At 34.0% G+C, this 18548-nt stretch overlaps 1 pseudogene; it reads right to left on the bottom strand.

The window, feature by feature from the left end:
- Positions 1 to 10041: 10041 nt before the first annotated feature.
- LOC128315523 (60S ribosomal protein L21-like) lies at positions 10042 to 10518 on the bottom strand (annotated as a pseudogene).
- Positions 10519 to 18548: the final 8030 nt, after the last annotated feature.

Raw genomic sequence — 18548 nt, 5'->3', positions numbered from 1 at the left:
GAGAGGTCAAGGGAAGTAAGCAATGAAAATGTTTACTGGATTTAACAATGGAGTTTGTTGGAAACTAGAATGAGAGAAATTTCAGAAGAATTGTAGGAAGAGAAGCCAAATGGCAATAAATTAAGAAATGTGTTGGAAAAGAGCAATTGGACACATTATAAGTAAGCAAGATCTTCTATAAGTATAGCTGTGAACAGAACATAGGATCTGGTAGTTGGCTGTGGTGCTAAGGTTTGTTAAGGGTGGTAGATGAAGTCATTGTTACTCTATGTGTTGTGATGGATGGCTTATCGAAGATTGATAAGAAGCAAACAGGAAGAGATTATGGTCTAAGAACAAGAATATAATTAATAGAAAGATATTACTAAGAAAGGGATAGTATGGGTTCCAAAACACAGGAAGAAGGATTAGCCGTAGTAAAGAGAAAGGACTTCTTCCCTTGCAACAGAGGGCACCAAGAAAAGGATTGGTGAAACTGCAGGTAATTTTGTAGGTTTTGTGGCTAGAACTTGAACCCTTGCAATCTTCTGAATGTGTCTCCTTTCCTTAAAATCATTTCTTCATGACCTAACCTTTGCAACCTATGTTCTGTTGTATAAACAGCGTGATACCTCTCTAACTAGTCTCTTGGTTGTTTCTTCTTCCAATCTGCTCTCCTTCCTGTTGTGAAAGGAATCTTTTTATAATGCCAATATGATCATCTTATGCAATGAGTTGTAATTTTTTTTTATCTCCCTTACTCTTTTCTAGATAACCAGCCTTTGAAAGGAGGTATTGCATTGTTCATTACCCTGTTCTCACTCATTCTTATGTGATGAATGTTAAAAATATATATATTAGATGAATAAATGGCTGGTGACTTTATCTTTAATGCCTTTGGCACCGAAGTGTTTGTTTTTTATTGAGATTATCAGATGACAGATTGCTAAATAAAAGTATAAAATCTTCTATGGGACTTTGAGATTTCACAATTAAGATCTTAAGGACTTCTTTTCAAAGCCACTTTCTAACTTGCTCAAGCCTCCCTCACTTGCTATTTAAAAGCCTACTTCAGCAAAGTTTGCTCAATTGTAGGTTGAATGGTGTCCCTACAAAAGATATGTTCAAGTCCTAATCTCCAGTGCCTGTGAATGTGACCTTCTTGGGAAATAAGAACTTTTTAATTTTTTTTTAAATTTTATTTCTTTTAAGTAATCTCTACACCCAACGTGGGGCTCCAAGTTACAACCTTCAGATCGAGAGTCATGTGTTCTTCTGACTGAGCTGCCAGGCACCCTGGGAAATAGGATCTTTTAAAATGGAATCAAGTTTAAGAGGAAGTTGTACTGGATTAGGGTAGGTCTTAATTCAATGACTAGCATCTTTCTAAGTAGAGGGAGATTTGGACTCAGAACACATACATCAGGCAGAGATTGGAGTGATGTATCCAAAAACCAAGAATACCAAGAGGATAGGAAGACGTCTTTGCTACCGCCTTCAGAGGGAGCATAACCCTGCTGACACCTTGATTTTGGACTTCTAGCCTCTAGAACTGTAAGAAAATCAAATTATGTTGTTTTAAGCTGCCCGTTTTGTAGTACTTTATTATGCTAGCTCTAGGAATCTAATACACCTTATATATGTATATACTTTTTTTCTCAATTAGATTTATTTGTAGAATCTTATGAAACTTCCAACTAAGAAAGTCTTCTCACTTCTTGAACAAAAGTTTTTCACCCTCACCTATCCAGGAAGCTATTATTTCCCGTTACAACATAAAATTCAAACAACACTGCTATAACTTTATTATCTTTAGGACAAAAATGCACTAATCCCATGGCTTTGTTTTTTGTTTTTTAATTTCCTCTATGATATTTTTTTTCTTTTTTACTTCAGTGTTGTTATTTGACTAGGAAGAGAGTTTCTAAAAGACAATAATCTGTTTAAATTGCTATGAATAACACTTAGGAAACCATGACTAAGTAAGTGGTGGAAAAGATTTGCCACCAATCATGGACTTCACAAACGAAATTTTACAGGAGAAAAGTTTCCATGTTAGATGAGTTCAGAGGGATCATAAAAATAATAAAAACTGTGAAAACTTCTGACTCTAAAAGTACTTCACTATTAACCAAAAAAAGAAAAAAAGAAAAGAAAAGAAAAGAAAAAGCTTACGGGAGAGTTTGTTTTAAGCAAGTTAGCATTTCTTTTGACATATTTTATTATCTTTAAGTAGGTAAAAATTTAATCCTTTTTTCAGTAGTAAACATTTAGTACTGTATTAGAACAAAGGCATAATCTTTTAAGTAGGTTATAATGGGTATACTTCTCCCAAATTATGCAAAAGTGTTTCAAAAGGACTTTTGTGTCATGAGCTGACAAATGAAACTACTGTTTAATTTGGCAATATAATATGAACCAAGGCATATAGGATAATAAAAGTCAATAGGAGGTATAGTTTCTAGTTTTCACTTACTATAAAATATTGTAAGTTAATTCATATTACTTTTTATCAGAGACAGATATATGGTGATGAGTTACCTAAAGTGGTAATTGTCATATACTATTTTTAATATGTAATTTTGCTTTCTGTTGGAAAGTCTAGACCCAGACTAGTACCAGTCTAGACCCAGACTGGTAACAGGTGTTACCAGTATTATTTAGGAAAAATAGCTTTTTGTTTAGTTCATGGAGAAGGAAGTAGATACAGATAGGTTTGAAAAAAAGGATCAGCATTCTTTAAACATATTTTATCATACAGCATCCTTTAAATATATTTTATCATCTTAAAGTAGGTAAAAATGTGATTTTCTCTTTGCTTCTATGAGTTTGACTATTTTAGATTCCACGTGTAAGTGATATCATACAGTATTGGTTTTTCTCTGACTTTTTTCACTTAGCATACTCCCTTAAGTTTCATCCATGTTGTCACAAATGACAGAATTTCCTTCTTTTTTGTGGGCAAATTAAAATTCCATTATATATAAATTAATACGTCTGAGTTAATACGTATGTATACATGTATATAAAATATATATGTATTTTTTATATTTTTTTATTTTTTCACCCATTGGTGAATAGTTAGTTGTTTCCATGTCTTGGCTATTGTAAGTAATGATGCTGTAGACATGGTATACCTCTTGGAGATGTAGTCTCTGACTTACAATGGTTTGACATCTGATTTTTCTACCTTATGATGGTGCAAAGTAATAACAAATTCAATAAAAACCACACTTCAAAGATTTTGGATACTAACCCTTTATCACATATGCCATTTGCAAATATCTTCTCCCATTCCAAAGGTTGCCTTTTAGTTTTGTTGTTGGCTTTGCTGTGCAGAATCACTAAATTCTACTCCTGAAACTAATATTACACTATATACTAACTGGAATTTAAATAAAAACTTGAAGCTACAAGAAAGAAAGAAAGAAAGAAAGAAAGAAAGAAAGAAAGAAAGAAAGAAAAAGCATACTTCAAATTTTGAATTTTGATCTTTTCTTGGGCTAATGATATATGGTATGACACCTCTCATGCTGCTGGCTGTGGCAGTGACCCACAGCTCCCAGTAAACCATGTGATCATGAGGTTAAACAGCCCAGACACTTAGAACCAATCTGTACCCATACAGTCATCCTGTTTTTCACCTTCAGTATAGTATTTAATAAGTTACATGAGATATTCAACACATTATTATAAAATTGGCTTTGTGTTAGATAATTTTGCCGAACTGTAGTTCTAATATAACCAATATTAAGGGCTCTAAGCATGTTTAAGGTAGGATAGGCTAAGCTATGATGTTTGCTAAGCTAGAAGTAGTAAATGCACTTTTGATTTAGGATATTTTCAACTTGCAATGGATTTATTGGGAGGTAACCCATTCATAAATTGAGGAAGTCTGTAGTGATTTCATTTCCTTTTGGATATATACCCAGAAGTGGAATTGCTAGATCCTAAAGTAGTTCTTTTTTTAATTTTTTAAGGAACCTCTATACTATTTTCTATAGCTGCACCAATTTATATTCCCACCAATAGCACATGAGGGTTCTCCACATCCTCTTATCTGTCTTTTTGTTGTTGTTGTTGTTGTTGTTGCTTAATTTTATTTATTTTGAGAGAAGGGGAGGGGCAGAGGTGGGGGGGGGGAGCAGAAGATCTAAAGCAAGCTCTGTGCTGACAGCAGAGAGCCCGATGCAGGGCTCAAACTCATGAATCATGAGATCATGACTTGAGTCCAAGTCAGACGCTTATCCAACTGAGCCACCCAATTGCCCCTCATGTCTTTTTTTATAAAAGCTGTTTTAACAGATTTGAGATAATGACTCATTGTGTTTTTAATTTGCATTTCCTGTTGTTTAGTAATGTGGAACACCTTCTCATGTATCTTTGGCCATTTAAATATCTGCTTTGGAAAAATGCCTATTCAGGTCTCTTCCCCATTTTAAAATCAGATTATTTGATTTTTTTGCTATTACATTGTGTGAGTTTCTTACATATTTTGTATATTGATCTCTTATCAGATATATGGTTTGCAAATATTTTTGATCATTCTGTAGGTGGCCTTTTCATTTTGTTGATTGCTTCTTTTGCTGTGCAGAAGCTTCTTTAAAAATAAGTTTATTTTTGTTCTTATTGCCTTTTCTTTTGCTGTCATATCCCTAAAATCATTGCCAAAATCAATTTTGAGCTTTTTCCCCTGTTTTCTTGTAGGAGTTTTATGGTTTCAGGTTTTGTATTTAAGATAATTAATGACTAATTTTACCCCAGGGATTTGAATATAGAAAGTTAAATGAATTTGAACTGGAAAAGAGTAGGTGAGAGAAACAAGAGAGAGAGAGAGAGAGAGAGAGTGAGAGAGAGGGAGGGAGTTCCTAAAACCTTTTGTAATCTCTTAAGGAGTATGGATGTCCTTGGGAGTATCAGTCTCAAACAAGAATTTGGGGATAGTGAATTTGGGAACTTGATTTAGAACAACTACTAAATATATATACATATACAGGCTATTCTATGAACTAACTGAAAACATCTGGTTCAGCTGGAAGTAGAGCCAGGAGCCCATTTTCTATCAGTGGAATTTCACTACAGAGAACATAGACTGTGTATGATCATGAAATGAAAGAGAGAATGGTGACGATAACAATAATGACAACTAGGGACATATTTTTCTAACAAAGTGGAAAGATCACCACTGCTTTTCAATGTTCTACTGGAAGTTCTAGCTAATACAGTAAGACAAGAAAAGGAAATAAAAAGTATACAGATTGGGAAGGAAGAAATAAAGTTCAAAGATGATATACTCATTTATGTGAACAATCAGAAAGAATTGACAAACTCTTGGAACTAATAACCAATTATAGCAAGGTTACAGAGTGCATGGTTAATATGCAACAGTCTATCACTTTTCTATATACCAACAATGAACAAGGGGAATTTGGAATAAAAAAAACACAATATCATTTACATTACCAAGATAAAAAAGAAATTCTATTATATAAAGTTAACAAGATATGCACAATATCCACATGAGAAAAACTACAAAACTGTGTTGAAAGAAATGAAAGAAGAACTAAATAAGTAGAGATATTCCATGTTCATCAATAGGGAGACTCAATATTATCAAGATCTCAGTTCTTCTCAAATTAACCTTAGCTTCAATATGATTCTAACAAATTATTTTACAGATAGGACAAACTGAATCTAAAGTTTATATGGAGAGAAAAAAGACTCAGAATAGCCAAAAAATATTGCATGAGAAGAATAAAGTTGGTGGAGTAAGTCTATCTGATTTTAAGGCAGTATAAAGCTACAGTAATCAAGATACTGTGGTATTGGTGAAAGAACAGACAAATAGATCAATGGAACGTAATAGTCCAGAAATAGATCTACATAAATATATTCAATTTATCTTTGACAAAGGGGCAAATGTAATATGATGGAACTAAGATAATCTCTTCACTTAATGGTCTGGAACAATTGGATATCCTCATACCTCATACAAAGAAATGAATCTAGACACGGACTTTATACCCTTCACAAAAATTAAATTTAAATGAATCACAGGCCTAAATGTAAGATGCAAATATTTTACATTTACATCTACAAAACTCATAGAGGACAACATGGGAGAAAACCTACAAAATCTTGAGTAAAATGATGACTTTTTAGATTAAATATCAAAGGCACCATCCATGAAAGAAATAATTGGTAAGCTGGATTTAATTAAAATTTATTGTCTCTGCAAAAGACAATGAGAAGATGAACCACAAACTGGAAGAAAATATTTGCAAAAGAACTGATAAAGGATTGATATACAAAATATAAAAGAACTCTTAAAACTCAACAATAAGGAAAACAAACAACCTGATTGAAAAAAATGAGCCAAAGACCTTAGCAAATATCTCACTAAAACAAACAAACAAATAAATAAAAATACAGATGTCAAATAAGCATATGAATAGATGTTCCACATCATATGTCATCAGGAAAATGCAAATTAAAATGAGATATCACTATACACCTATTAGAATGGCTAAAATTTGAAGTAATGACACCTCCAAATCCTCATGAGAACGTGGAGCAACAAGAATTCTCATTCATGACTGGTGGGAATGCTAAACGGTACAGCCACATTGGAAGACAGTTTGGCAGTTTCTTAGAAGAGTAATCACACTCTTACCATGAGATTCAGCAATCACATTCATTGATATTTACTAAAAGGAGTGAAAATTTATATCCACACAAAAATTTACACGTGGATGTTTACAGCACATTTATTCATAATTACTAAAACTTGAAAGCAAACAATCTGGTCTTCAGTAGGTAATGGATAAACTGGTACATCTAGACAATGGGATATTATTCAGTGCTAAAAAAAAAAATGAGCTATCATGCCATGACAAGATATGGAGGAAATTAAATGCATATTACTAAGTGAAAAAAACTAATCTGGAAAGGCTACATATTGTACAATTCCAACTACATGACATTTCAGCAAAGGTAAACTATGGAAACAGTAAAAACAGTTGCCAGACGTTAAGGGGGGCAGATGTATAAATAGAGCATAGATAATTCTTAGGGCAGTGAAACTGTCTGTATATTCTAATGGTGGATAGATATCATTAAAATTTTGTCCAAACCCATGAAATGTACATCAAGAGTAAACCTAAAGTAAATTATAAATTTGATAATAATTTGTCAATGTAATTTCATCAGTTGTAACAAATGTACTACTCTGGTGAGGCATGTTAATGATGGTGGAGGCTATGCATGTGTTGGACAGGGGATAGGGTTTATATAAAACATCAGTGTACCTCCTGTCATTTTTGCTATAAACCTAAAACACAGCTCTAAAAAATAAAATATATTATAAAAAATGTACTCTTGACCTATTAGGATATTTTTTTCCATAAAGTTACTTTTGCCTTCTTTTTCTGCCTCTTTTTTTTTGCCTTCTTTTCTTCCTTCTTTAACTCATATATCTTTAAGACAATGTTCTGTTTATTTCATGGTAGCTGTAGCTAGTTATGCCTTTATGTGTATGGTTTTGCCACACTAAATAAATGTTATGCTTCTTGAAGGAAGGGATTCTATTTTATTTCTCTAAATTTTCTCTCTTCCAAGTATATATAGGCCTTGCTCTCTATATTTTTATAAATAAAATATAAGAAAACGTTTTTCTGCAGAATGATGTTCCATATTTATTTTCCTTTCAATTTGCATTCCATATTCTATAATTTTTCTTCAATGTACCATGCTGACATTATTATTATTATTTTGATTAATGTAATCCTTAATACATTTTGCTTCTAAAAACATTGGAGGCAGCAGGGAGCATTTTTTTAAAGGAGAAATAAATTATAGGACTATCTAGGAAAACAGGATTTACTTGTTCTGGAAACTGATACTGAAAGGTGTATGGCAATGTATTACTGAATTTACTTTTCTTCTTCCTTGTCTCTAAGACTAAAAGAAAAACATATTATGTTACTTCATTCCCATGAACTAATACAAGGAAGCTTATTAGTTCTTAAAGTTTTTAAATGTGAATTTTATATAAAAGTCATTGCATAACATAATAAGCATTATCTTTAATAGCAGGTACGTCAAAACTGCCCAAGTATTTTTCATATCCTGTGTGGTAGGCTCCTACCTAAAATTATAGCTCCTCAGATATATCTATCTCCTAATCTCTGGAGCCTGTGCATATGTTATGTTCTGTGGCAAAGGAAAATTAAGGTTGAGAATGGAATTAAGGTTCTAATTAGGTGACTTAAAATAGGGAGATTATCCTGGATTTTCCAGGTATCTTGTAATCACAGAGATCCTGAAATGTGGAAGACAGAAGCAGAAGAGTCAGTATCAGAATGATGTGAATTGAGAAAGACTCAACTGCCCATTTCTTGCTTTGAAGATAGAAGGAGGCAGGCTATGAGACAAGAAATGCCAATACCTTGATTATAATCCTACCCCTTTTGGATTTCTGGCCTTCATAATTGTAAAATAATAAATTTTTGTTGTTTTAAGTTACTAGTTTGTGGTAATTTGTTAAAGCAGCAAGAGGAAACTAATCCACCTATCTCATTAGACCTCAAAGACAGGAATGGCACTGTCATCGAGGTAATATTCATCAAATATTCTATTCCCTCGCCTCACTTAAATTTTCCCGTCTCTGTGAAGTTAGATGTTACTCATTCTGACCAGTGAAAGGCGAGAAGTGAAGTGGGCTCTTTCAGATCAGATTCTTTTTTCCCGCTTGTTTGGTTCAGATGGTACAGCTACAAGGTGGTAGATCCTCAGTCAACCTGGGCCACAGAGTATACATGTATGGCACAGCAAACACTCTCAAGTCATTATTGAACATGTAGTGAAGCTAGACAAATTTTTTTTATTATGTTAAGCCATCACAATTTGAGTGGTAATTTGTTACTGCAAAATGACATAATTTATCCTAAAAACAAATACAGGTACCAAATTATAGCTTAGTAAATATCAGGAAATAAGTTTCTTTGATTTCTAGACTCCTGGTTTAAAGAGTTTACAAAATTTACAAGACTTCATGGCTAACATTGCCTTTGGACTGTTACATCCCACCTGTACTTTTAGCACACAAGATTTACAATTCCAAATTGTGCTCTCTGGCTAGTGACTAAAGGGAAGACTGTGTATACTGGGTATCTTATTAAAAAGTCATACATTCTTTATGAACAATGGTCAGTAGCCAAATAAAATGCAGTTATCGAAATTAAAGATGTTTTATTTTTGCTAAGAGGTAATCCACCTTTTCATAAATGTGCCTGAGGCGGAGTCTGTAGCAGTAATGCCTGGCCCAAGGAGCCAATATTTTTCTCAAAGAACTTTGAGCCTCTCATACGTCTGAACAATTATTTCTTTGACAGTTCAGAGTTATCTGTCAGAGAACTAAAAGTTACGATTTTATCATAGTCTAGAAATTTTAAAGGCAAGCTGTTGCCATTTGATTCAGTCAATTATAGATGAACTTTACTGTGAATCTGTTATATAAATTAACCAAAGGTGGCCCTTAGGTTATTTCTTCACAGAGGTCTGGGGCCTATTAGCCCAAAGGCCACTAGTGCCAAACTAAATTTTTTACACATCCAAAGTTTTTAGCATAGCCTAAATAAACAGATTTGTATCCATTTTGAGCCTGATTGCTTTGCATATTATGGAAAACAATGCCCAGCATCTGCTAGCCATAGAGAAAATAAACCCTGTAGTGTAAAACATCCAAGCTGCTGCTGCCCTTTGGAGCTCTGTGACCCAGACTCCCTACTCAGCTGTTAAGTGACATCACCTCCCCCCCATCATGATTGTTGGTAGGATTCAGTGTTTTAAGGGATGTTGGACCAACAGCCTCAGCGACTCACTAGCTTTTGACCAGAGGCAGTCCTCAGTTCCTTGTCACGTGGACCTATGTGGGCTCACATCAAGGACGTTGCTTCACCAGAACAGCAAGCTAGAAGAGCCACAGAGTAAGTGCAAGCAAAATAAAAGTCACAGTCTTCTGTAGCCTAGTCTCAGAATTGACATCTCATCACTTTTTTATACTTACCATGCCATGAATTCATAGGGAATGGGTTCCAGCAGCTCAGTCCTTTCCAATGGTTCTCACAAAGTTTTCTGCTTTGGGTGGAGCAGGCTGGAGATTCAGTCTAACCCAAATCCCTATGGGTTTGGCTTCCTTCTTTTTCTGATCATTTTCCTTCACAGGCTTCAGGAAGCTAGCTTGGCTTTTTGAATACTTCATGGGCTCAATACGTGCATTAATTCTCTTGGCATGAATCTTGCCCTTAGACTGGTTTACAACAATGTCAACTCAATGCTGGGTAACATTGTAGACTCTTTCAGGTTTGCCATGGTAACATTTGTGGGATGTTCCTTTTTGAACAGTGCCCATTCCCTTGATGTCTACACCACCTTTCTTGTAGGTTTGTGCATACACAGCCAAAGGAACAACTTCATGTTTTTTAAAGGCCTATAGAACATATAATGGGTGCCTCTCCTCTTCCCATTTGTGTTGGGCATTTTGATGAGTTATTGGAAGATGGTGGTTCTGGCAGAAAGGTGACATCTTATCACTTTTTAAAAAGTTGTTTTTATTATTTTTAATTTTTATTTGAGAGAGAGAGAGCATGAGCAAGGGAGAGGGGCAGAGGGAGAGAGAAAGACAGAATCTTAAGCAGTCTCCACATCAGCATAGAGCCCTATGTGGGCAACTTGATCCCATGATCCTGGGATCCCGACCTAAGCCTAAATCAATGGATGCTCACCCAACTGAGCCACCCAGGCACCCCTCATCACTTAACAAAAAAAAGCTAAACTATAACTTTATTCAAAGGTGACCAGTTTTTCCACCTATGTTCTCTGTTCCACGGCCCAATCCAGACTGTCACATAGCATTTAGTTATCATATCTCCTTAGTCTCCTTGCTCTGTGATCATTCTTTCCTTGTGTTTCATGATCTTGACATTTTTTAGAAGAAATGGTAGTTATTTTGTAGAAAGTCCCCCAATTTGGGTTTGTTTGATATTTTCTCATGATTATACTGAAGTTTTGCATTAAGGGAAAGATAACACAAAAGTGATTTGCCCTTTCCATTGCATCATATCATGGATATGATATCATGGATACATGATGTCATTATGTATTGCTACTATTGTTGACCTTGATAATTTGGTCAATTTTGTATGCACCAGGTTTCACTCTGGCAGAGTTCCCTTTTTATCATCTCATTCCTTCCAGTTTTAGCATATGCTGTTTGTTGGAGACAAGTCACTAAGTCTTGCCAGTACACACAAGGGAAGGGGATGACATAACGGGTTAAATGCCAGGAGATAGGGTTTATTGGGAGCCATTTCATAAGCTGCATATCATACTATGAAGGGTAACACGGGGCTACAGTGGTAGGGAAGGTAAAGATGTAGTAGGTAAAGTAAGGATGCGTAAGTCACATAAATGACTTAACACGTTGCTGTCAAAGTGAACGATAGCTATTATGATCATTATACAGTGGTAACTATTTTGTGGCTCTCTTTCAAATTGATTCATTCAATAAATGTTTGTTGAACCCTTATTCTGATAGAACTTAAAATACAAAACTCCTCTGGTTTAGGAGGGAGATAATAATAAACAGGTTAAGGAAAATATTTGTGAATTGTGATAAATGATATAAGGAAAGTAATCAGGACAAGGTGATAGAAAATGTGTATATGTGTGTGTGTGTGCGTGTGTGTATGATGATTATCTCAATCCAACAGAAAAAGCCTTCCTGAGATGACATTTATCCTGAGACTGAATGCTAAGAATCAGCTTTACAAGATCCTGACAATAACATTTTAGGCAGAGAGAATAGCAAGTTCAAGGGCCACAAACAGAGAAGAGTTTGTTATGTGAAGGAAATAGGAGAAACTTATGACTAAAGTATATTTAGCAAGGGGTAAAGTGTTATGAAATAATGTTGGAGGTAGGTAGGGGCTAAAATAGATAGGGTTTTGAAGGGTGTGAGAAAAACATTATTTTACTCTAAGTATGATGGAATGCATTGGAGAGTTTTATGAAAGGTAACAACAAGATCTTATTTTTACAAATTTGGTCTAATTGCAAAATTACAGAAAACTTGTAATAGTTCAAGGAAGTTCCATACACCGTTCATGTGAGGTGAAAATTATATGATAATGCCAGCTTTGTATTACTCTGATCAAATCCATTCTCTTCAAAACATCTAAAATGGTATACTGGCCTTTATTTTTCTAGGATTAAAAAAAAAGATGTTTCTATACCTACTATATAAGAACGAGGAATTATAATAATTTGGTCCCATTCTCTTTAAATATTTAGATAATAACTGCAAATATATTTGGGAACTATTAAAATTATCCATAGTGTTTATGCTTGGGACAGCCAAGCACAGGGACTCCTATTGGCTGATGGAAAACTCTGTTGCGTCATTCCAAGTATCCCATCAGCAATTTTATCTTACTGCTTGAATTTTACCTTTAAGATATTTGCCTTTACTCTTGATTTTCTTCCTTTTTTGCAAGGAAATATAGGTATAAGTTTCTGAACTATGGACATTATAAAAGAATGCATAAATGATTACAAAGCTTTGATACCAACAATGATGTTTGAATATTATTACACACACATTATAGTAACCAATTAGTTTTTATGTTTACAGTATCTTCATGCTTATAGCATACCATACTTAATTGATTTATTACACTTTGGTAAGTCTTGTGTGGCACTTATTCAATATACCTCTTATATTCAGGTATATTATTTGGGTAAATATTTGTTGGTGTACAATTATGTATGCCTTACTGTTTGATGACCTATTCCACTTCATGAATAACCTTAAAAGTATGTAGTATTCTCATCTGGCTTTATTCTTGTTTTCTTACTTTCCACTCACATCCCAGCTTTCTTTCTTTGCTAACATGTACTTTGAATACCTGAGACATATTTAGGGAACAAGAGCCCACGTACACAGTATATAGAAGCCTGAGAAATATTTCATCCCTTCAGTCAAGGAGTACTATGAAGGTAGTTACAACCAACAAACATCTTAGCCAGTGACTCTTGAATGGTTCCAGTTAAAATAGAACATGGTCCATTTATTTGCCTTGCCAAAGCCTGGAGGTAAACATAATTGCTAAACTATAGGAATAAAATCAGGGGAAGGAATAAAAATTGTCTAGTGGGAAGATAACAGAATTCTAATTCTAATTATGGTTCTGACACTAAGTAGATGTTTGATAAACACATTTTAACTAAGTTTATGTTCCTGTCAGTATTTTCTTAATGGATAATTACAGATTTTTAGCATCAGTGTGTTTCAGATTTGGAATGGGCTTCAATGGCTTGAAGCTACTTTATTTAGTCTATCCCATTTTCCCATTTTATATAGCTTTAATTCAATGGTTCTTAAACTATTTTGTCTCAGAACCTATTTATACTCTCAGCACTTATTAAGATTGCAAAGAGCTTTTGTTTATGTGGGATATATCTATTTATGTTTATCATATTAGAAATTAAAATGAAACATTTTAATAATTTTGAATAGCTATAAGCTCATTACATATTAACATAAATATTTGTAAGCCTCAATAATTATAAGCCAGACCCAATAAGACAACTACCTCATGCCCTCACTTATATGTAGAATCCAAAACAAAACAGAACAGTTCAATTCATGTAATAGAAAGTAGAATGTTTATTACCAGGACCTGGGAGGTGGGGGAGCGGGGGAAGGGTGATGTTGTTTAAAGAGTACAAACTTTCAGTTGTAACATAAGTACATTTGGAGATCTAATATATACCACAGGGACTATAGTTAATAATAATGTATTGGATACTAAAAATCTGCTGAGAGTAGATCTCAAGTGTTTTCCTCATACACGCAAACACACACACAAAGATAACATGTGAAAGACAGTGGATATGTGAATTAGTTGACTGTGATAATTATATCACAATGTATACATATATCAAAACGTCATATTGTATACCTTAAATATATATAATTTTTATTTGTCAATCATACTTCAATAAAGCTAGAAAAATATATTTTCAAAAATTATAGTGAGAATGGAATGGTTTTACCTTTTTTCAAATGTTTTATGCTGGCTTAATAGGATTTTCTTATGTCTTCCTTTTGTAATATGACGTGTCAAGTAGCCTTTGGAAAAGCATCACTGTAGGCTCATGAGAAAATGAGAATCTAAAAGGCAAATTGCACCCTCATATCATTTTGAATATAGTTGTGAATTTGAAGACCCTTCGAAAAGGTTTCAGGTTTCCCCTGGGTATCCTGGGTGACCTATTGAGAACCACTTCTCTATAAAGATTTTCCTTTATTTTTATTTTTACTTTCTTTAGTGCTCACTTTTGAGATAGAGGGAGAGAGAATGAGCAGGGGAGGGGCAGAGGGAGCAGGCAACATAGGATCCTAAGTGGGGTCTGTGCTGACAGCAGAGATCCCAATGTGGGGCTTGAATCCATAAGCTGTGAGATCATGACCTGAACTGATGTCGGATGCTCAATCAACTGGTTTTCTTTTATTCTGAGTCCACATTTCTCTTCTACTTTCAAGGTCCTTGTGCTAATCTCAAGAACCATAAAGAATAAGTCTGATCTCTGTTTCAAATGATAGCCCCACTCAAATATTTTATGTCAGCTATGTTGTTAACCCTATATCTTTCCTTCAGGATCAACTTTCATAGTTATTTCAACTAATATTTATGTGAGAAATTTCAATTTTTCTTTTCACATCAGTTACATTATTCATGGGCCTGCTCTCATTATTCATTTGTTCTTTTGGTATAACAATTAGAGATGAATAAAATATTTCAGAATAGTCTGAATGATGGAAAGTAGAGAAAAAATCTTAAACTGGATTCCATGTCTCTTAAATTCATATAAATTTGATTCATATTTTAACTTGTTAATGTTCAGTTAAATCTTTCCTATTTTAAAGTTTGATTTCAGTTGATTCACAGAATTTTTAATAATCTATGTCATCTTATTAGATAAAGGATCAACAATTTAGCTCATGGATCCTAATGATATTATATAAAGTATTCATAATATTTACGCAGACACAATGCTATATATTCACCAAACTGTTTCATTTTCCTCCTGGGAATACAGCACAACCACATACTGAGCTCTTTAGCATATAGGTAGAGCATAGACTGAGTTCTGGTCAGTGGGGTGCAGGCAGAAGTGCCATATAATCCATTTCAGTGTTGGCCAGAAACCTGCAGTACAAACATCTGCAGTCTCTCCCCATTTGACTTGCTGCAAGCAAAGAACTCTGAGACAACTAGGAAGTGGGAGGAACCTGGATCCCTGAGTTCACTATTTGAAGGAAAACTTCCCAGGAAATCCTCCGGAAGAGGAAAATCCACATGGAACCTTCCATGAGCCAAAGAGAAACTGTTACACATTATGTTAGGCTCAGGGGATTTTTGATAGCCTATCCTACCAAATGTTCTCAGCTTTATTGAAACACTCTATGATGACATTAATTTGTTATTTAGTTGCTGTTTTGCCATAGTCATTTAATCAAAAAGGATCAGTCAACTTCAACTGTACTAATTGTACTAACAGTACTGTCATTTGCCCAACACTTATTTGTCTTATCCACAAGAATACAAGATAATTTTTGATAGATGCTATGGTGAAATTGAGATAAATGATGAGTAATGCTGTCATTCAGAATGAGTTGGATTGTGTTCCCTTATCCTTAATTTTCTGAAAGAATTTGTGTAGAATTGGTATTAGTTCTCCCTTAAATGCTCAGTAGAATTCAGTACTGAAGTCATTGGGCCTGAGGTTGTGGAAACATTTTTAACTGCAAATTAAATTTCTTTAATAGACATAGGTTGTTTAGGTTTCCTATTACCTCTTGAAAGATCTTTTGTAATTTGTTTCAGAGGGATTTTTGTCAATTTATCCATATTGCCAAATTTATCAGCATTATTTATCAGAGTTATTTATCAGAGTTATTAAAATATTTTTTTAATGTTTATTCATTTTTGAGAGACAGAGAGATAGAGTGTGAGTGCAGGAGGGGCAGAGAGAGAGGCAGACACAGAATCTGAGGCAGATTCTAGGCTCTGAGCTGTCAGCACAGAGCCCCAATGCGGGCTCGAACCCACCAACTGTGAGATCATGACTTGAGCCGAAGTCAGATGCTTAATAGACTGAGCCACCCAGGTGCCCCAAGTTATTTTAAAATATATTTTATTTATATATATATTTTATTTATCACTGTATCTTTTTAATGTCTGCAGAATCTGTGGTGATACCACCTTTCACGTTTCAGATGTTACAATTTGTGTTTCATCTCTTTTTCTTCTGGTCTCACTAGAGGTCTATGAAATATAGTTATCAAAGAACTCTGTTTTAGTTTCATTTTTTCTCTATTGTTTTCTGGTTCTATTTTATTAACTTACTCTCTGATCTTTATTATTTCCTTTATTCTATTTGCTTTGGATTTAATTTGTTCTTCACTTTTTGATTTCTATTGATTGATAGATTGATTGATAGCACAAGCAGGGGAGGGGCAGAGAGAGAGGATAAGAGATTCCCAAGCAGGCTCCACACTGCCAGCACAGTGCTCCATGCAGGGCTTTAACCAACAAACCAGGAGATCATGAGCTCAGCCCAAATCAAGAGTTGTATGCTTAATCGACTGAACCACCCAAGCACTCCTTTCATTCTTTAATTTCTTAAGATAGAAATTAAAGTCACTGGTTTGAAAACTTTCTTCATTTCTAGGCATATTGTAAGTTTTCCCTTAAGTACTGCTTTTTAGTAGTATCCTACAAATTCTGATGTTTTGTTTTTATTTTCACGCAGTTTATAATAATTTCTATTTTTCCTTTTGATTTTGTTTTTGATCCGTGGGTTATTTAAGAGGTGTTTTTTTTTTTTTTTTTTTTTACATATTTGGAGATTGTCCAGATATCTTTGTTACTGATTTCTAATTTATTCCCTTGTGATCAAAGAGCATATTTTGTATGGCTTGAATTCTTTTAAAATTACTGAGACTTTTTCCATTGCTCGGAATCTGGTCTATCTTGGTAGTTGTCCCAAGTGTCCCATGTGTACCTTGAAAGATGTGGTCTTTTGTTGGTGGTGGAAAGTTTTGATAAGTGTCGGGTCCAATTTGTTGATAATGTTTTTTGAGTCCACCATACGCTTTTGATTTTCTATCCTATCAATTATTACTATCCTATCAATTATATGTATCTCTGGTATAATTGTTTTGCAAAAATATTTTTCTTTGCAGTTCTATTAGTTTTGTCAATTTTGACATTGTTTTTAAGTGCATGATTTTTAGGATTCTTAAGTCCTCTCTGTGAATTTACCCCTTTAACATTAGGAAATAACCTTCTTTATCTCAGATAATATTCTTTGCTCTGAAGTCTACTTGGACTGTTATTAATGTAGTCATTCCAGATTTCTTTTGATTAGTGTCATTTTCAATGTAAAGCCTATTAGCATTGATATTTGAAGTGTATTTTTTGTAGGCAGTATTTAATTGGTTCTTGCTTTTTATATCAGATCTAACCATCTTTTCCTTTTAATTAGAATGTTTACCCTATTTCCATTTAATGTAATTATTAATATAGTTTAGTCTAAATTATCACCTCATTACATGTTTTCTTTTTGTCTTATCCATTTTTTTTCCTTTTGTCCCTCTTCTCTGCCTTCTTTGGATTAATGGAATGTTTTTTAGGGTTCCACTTTTTCCTTTCTTGGCTCTTGGTTGCTTTAGTACTTATAAGTCATTAGAGTATTATACCTTTGACATGATATCACTTCGCATATAAGACGTGTATTTTTTCACATGTAAAATATTTACAATAATATACTTCCATTTCTCTTTACATGGCCTTTGCATTATTTTCATACATTTTACCTTAAGTGTAAACTTAAGTATAACTTAAGAGTACCACAATACTTTTAAATTTTTGTTTAAGCAGTGAATTATCTTTTAAAGATATAGAAATAACTTAAAAATCATATATATTTCTCCATCAGCCTTAACCTACATCTCCTCATTTTTGATGCTCTTTATTCCTTTGTATAAATCATTATTTCCACATGGTATCGTTTTCCTTCTGCTTAAGGGACTTCTTTTAATTTTTTTAATGTTTATTTTTGTTTTTTTGTTTTTTTTGTTTTTTTTCAATATATGAAGTTTATTGTCAAATTGGTTTCCATACAACACCCAGTGCTCATCCCAAAAGGTGCCCTCCTCAATTTACATCACCCACCCTCCCATCCCTCTCACCCCCCATCAACCCTCAGTTTGTTCTCAGTTTTTAAGAGTCTCTTATGCTTTGGCTCTCTCCCACTCTAACCTCTTTTTTTTTTTTTTCCCTTCCCCTCCCCCATGGGTTTCTGTTAAGTTTCTCAGGATCCACATAAGAGTGAACACATATGGTATCTGTCTTTCTCTGTATGGCTTATTTCACTTAGCATCACACTCTCCAGTTCCATCCATGTTGCTACCTAGGGCCATATTTCATTCTTTCTCATTG

The sequence above is a fragment of the Acinonyx jubatus genome, chromosome A1, assembly GCF_027475565.1.
Source record: "Acinonyx jubatus isolate Ajub_Pintada_27869175 chromosome A1, VMU_Ajub_asm_v1.0, whole genome shotgun sequence".
NCBI lineage: Eukaryota > Metazoa > Chordata > Mammalia > Carnivora > Felidae > Acinonyx > Acinonyx jubatus.
Note: the sequence above shows the minus strand (reverse complement) of the source record. Positions and strands in the feature narration are given on the sequence as shown.